This window comes from Mus pahari, chromosome 16, assembly GCF_900095145.1.
Source record: "Mus pahari chromosome 16, PAHARI_EIJ_v1.1, whole genome shotgun sequence".
Taxonomy (NCBI): domain Eukaryota; kingdom Metazoa; phylum Chordata; class Mammalia; order Rodentia; family Muridae; genus Mus; species Mus pahari.
In genome coordinates, this window is record NC_034605.1 from 6,944,631 (window position 1) to 6,949,139 (window position 4,509).

Below are 4,509 nucleotides of genomic sequence, written 5' to 3' on the forward strand. Positions count from 1 at the left end.
GAAGGAAGGAAGGAAGGAAGGAAGGAAGGAAGGAAGGAAGGAAGGAAGGAAGGAAGGAAGGTAGGTAGGTCCTGGGCCTTGATGGCAGGTTCTGAGTGATGTGGAACATTTATCAGGTCAATGCTACATCTACAAAGATGAGAGGTGCCTCAAGGAGAAGCCATTTATCCCAAAAAACACATGCCTCCCCTCCTCTCCTTGGTCACTAGTTCCCAGAAGCAGCTATCAGCTTCTGCTAAAAGTCGCACATGGACACAATCCCTCAAGTGGAATTTCCTCCTCCTCACTTAGGAAGGGAACACTAGGCTGCCATGGTAGAAATATAGTTTGTTATAAAGCCACAAGCTGTTGCATTCCCAGCCTTCTTCTCCCATGTCCTACATCCCCTTGGAAACACACACACACACACACACACACACACACACACACACACACAGCCTTGGCTTTGTACTTCTCTACCAGTTTCTCTATTATAGAGCACCCTGGAGGGCATTGGCGGCCTCTCCCTTTGCACATGAGCTTCCCTAGCCTCCTGCCCGCCCAGGACCCACCCAAGCCTCCCACATCTCCCTGACAACACTGACCTGCTACCCACTCATGCTTGAGTCCAAAGGGAGTACTCGGCCATGCTTTTCCTCCAGTTTTCTCCATGGAAACTCTTTCCCTTCCCAAACTCCTCTCTCCTCCCTCAAACTTCATTGTTAAACTTCTACCTGGCTTGGGGCTCCATTGTCTTCTTTGGGAAACAAGCAGGGAAACCCCAAGATGTACCCGCTCCTCTAGCCATCACTGATTCTCTGTACTAAAGAAACTGGGTCCACCACACCCAGCGTTTCCCAGGGATATTTTGAAGTGAGAAATCACCAACCCCAAAAGCCCCCAGTCTTCAAAGCACACCCTATCCCTGGGTTTTCTCTTCAGGATATGATAAGACTCTCCAACAGCTAATGAGTCACCAAATAATTATTTGGCTATTTCATCATATGCATGGTATCAAGCTAGTCACAGCTAAGACAGCATGGAGTCCAACTCCAGATCTCAGTGGGTTAAGATCAACAAAGCAAGCTGGTTACTATCAGCAATCTCCTATTTGACTTGAAAATTTTTCTTAATCTATTCTTGTCTGCAAAGACTCCTCACCGTGGCTGTCCCCTGAGAGGAGAGGAGAGACCTTGGTCCTTGGACTGTCTAACATCAGGACCTAACAAGCACTGGGTGAGGTTCCTGGCATTGTGTGTTTATAAACTGTGGCTCTGGGTGCAAATGCCTCTTTCTCTTCTTTCCAAAGAAATCACTTGTGTCTACCCACATCAGGATCTGCTACAGTCCTTGCTTAAAATGCAAGCTCTCCAGCCCCACCCCAGAGCTACTGACTCAGAACAACACCATGGGTGGGGCCTGGGACTCTGCATCTTTTAACCCATTTTCCACATGATTCTCACATGCATCCAAGTTTCCAAAGCACAAGTTCAATTCTGTTTTGACTGCCACAAGACTTTTCTGGATAAGAAGAATAGGGCGGCTTTTGATTGTAGGAGGACTATGGGTAGAAATGGTTATATGTCTTTTAACATGGACCGAGATGCCTATGAGGAAAGGTAGAAATATGGAGAAGTTCAAGTTCCTCACTTGGAATGGCATTTACAGACATCCTACACACATCCTCTTTGAGTGCTTTATCATCTCTAGAAGGCTGACAATACTTAATACACTGAGATGCTATGTAAATGCTCTTTACAGTATACTCTTTAAGAATTACTAGGGGAAAATGTCTATATTTGTGCAAATGCCTCTCTCTCTCTCTCTCTCTCTCTCTCTCTCTCTCTCTCTCTCTCTCTCTCTCTTTCAGAATTTTAGATCCACAGTCAAGTGAACCCTTAGATACAGAATCTATGGATGTGATGGGATCAATTTTAATTCATCTTTATATAATGATGGACTCCTTGTGTTAGTGTGAATAGCTAGGTGATGGGGTTCACACATATTCGTGAGATTCCCTCTGATGTCCATTCAGCCTTCTTAAGGCTCCGGGGCAATGGCCAACAAACAAATCTTATTGTGTCTTCTTATTACTCACTGGAGGCCCAGCAGGAGGTTGATGGAGCACCCTGCCTTGATCAAGTCAGACAAGCTCCCCGGGTACATGATGAGCTAGACACACTGGACCATGCAGTGCTAGATTACCAGATCAGACTGAAGGTGGGAACGTCCATTCAGCGTTAACAAGCTACTTGGTTAGCTTGCTTTCAGGAGCACAGTTCCTTGGAATCAATTTTCCTAACACAGAGTGTTAAACCGATCAGCTCAACCAAATCAATCCAAATGGTGCTGCACTCTAATCTAGGATATGGACTCATTAGACATCTGTATAAAGAAATACATGGAAGTCAAATGCAATGGTCACCACTTCTCACAACCTAAAGTCCTCTGACACATACCTACACAGCAGTAGAACATGACTGTAAATTCTATGTGAAGGAAAGAAAACATGATATAAGAAGTACAGGATACACTTGAAAAGGAAACCAGAATTAAGTTGAGATCTGTGCAGGGATGTAAAAGACTTTAAACATGAAAAAAGACGGTTACACTCAGGAGTGAGCAGGTGTGCAATACACATGTGCAATTCCAGCAATAGTTAACACAGAGAACTCCAGCACTTGGGAGGTAGAAACACAAGGATTAGGAGTTCAAGTCCACTCTCAGTTATCTGGAAAATCTAGCCTGGTCTACAGGATAACCTGTCTCCAAAGCAAAGCAAAACTCAAGACCTAATTAATCCATTTCAGCCCGGTAGGAGAACGCATACAATTGTCGCATACAATTGTCTCTCTTAGAACCAGATCCCCTGTGGCTCAAATCCCAACTCTTTATCCCTCACATAATAGCCTAACAACTTAAACACCCCCACTGTAGGATACTCTTACTTCTGAAGCCATTTAAAAGGCTAAACTGTGGAAAGAAGGGGCTCAGAAGAGGAAGGGGAGGGGTTTGCTGAAAGGCGATGGGTGGCGCATGTGCTCTTGGGCATGCGAGTGTATCGGAGTGTTCACTTAAAAGATGGGTGCTATTTCACACTTCCTCGCATACAAATCTAACAAAAGAGTCCAGAGCTTGGAGCCACGGCGTGCCCATCTGTCGGCAGCCTATTCAATTAACTCATTGTTACCATTGAAACGCCAGCTCCTTGTATCTAGGCTAGAGGAAGTCCCTAGTGATAAAGTGACAGCCATTGAACTGTTGGCAAAGCAGGGGAGGTAACTTGTGCGTCTTGGGCCCGCTCCCTCCCTCCTCTTTCTCTGGCCCTTTTCCTTTTTCTCTCTCTAGACTCCTTGCTCCTCTTCTCCTCCTACTGCAGCATTCTTCCCTTTTCTCCTCTCTTCGGGCCTTCCCACATCGGAGAACGGCTGCCAGGGAACAGAAAACAGAAAATTTCAATTCTGTGCTTATGCTTGAGCACAAGGCACTGATGGACTAGAAATAGGCTCTGTCTGAGGTTCTGCAAAATAATTTCTCCCACTTGAACACAGCCAAGAAAGCAGGAAGGGGAAAGAGATTTTTCTTTTGCTTTTTTGTTTTTGCCACCCCTTTCACACTATTTCCACCCCCACAGTAAGATTTTATTTTCTATTCTCAGCCTTCTCCCTGACTATCCTCCAACACCCAAAGTCTTCCTTTCACTCTCAAGCTGCAAAGAAATCCCCCAAATGGGATCAGTATGCCTGCAAAGAGCTGGTCATTCAATTCAAACTGAAATGGCATACGTTGGCTGGAGGCCTCTGTCTGCACCATTTCTTCACCATGTGGGACACCACTGGGGCTCCTTTGACTCGTGGCCACTGGAATTGCCAAACTTCATGTCACTGTGAGGTCCCTGAGTTTAGCTATGTAGTTCTGGTTGGTTCAAATAATAGTCCTGAGAGCAGAGGACATCTCTGAGATATCCACGGATATATCCTAAGCATAATGTCTAATTATAAAGAATGAATCACAAATTTAAGCATCTTAAATATAGGCATAAAAAGAAATAATTAACTGTCAAACAGGAAGGTGCTCGCGCTATCAGATGACATCGTCTGAGAACCCAGAAGAGCGAGTCGGCCTGCTGTGAGCATGGGAATGGCATAGGGAGGCTTCCACTGAGGCTACAGGCCTCTCTGTTCCTTTTGTCAGAAGCTTGGGTGACCAGAAGTGTTCTGTTCCCAGGGCTAGGAAACTGCCTTGGTGAACACACCGTATCAGAAAGGGGCTTTCCTTGGCAGCTATCTCTAGCCCAGAATCCCTCCCCTTCTGGGTGTGTTGGGAGTCAGAGTTATAAAGGAACTCCAAGCAGGCCTGGAGCTATGACTCAGTTGGTAGAGTGATTGCCTGGCATGCACAAAGCCTGCATTTTATCTCCAGCACCAAATAAAACTAGACGTGTAGACGTGGTACCGTAGCCCTGTAATCCCAGCACTTGGGGAGGCAGAGGCAGAGGCAGAGGCAGAGGCAGAGGCAGAGGCAGAGGCA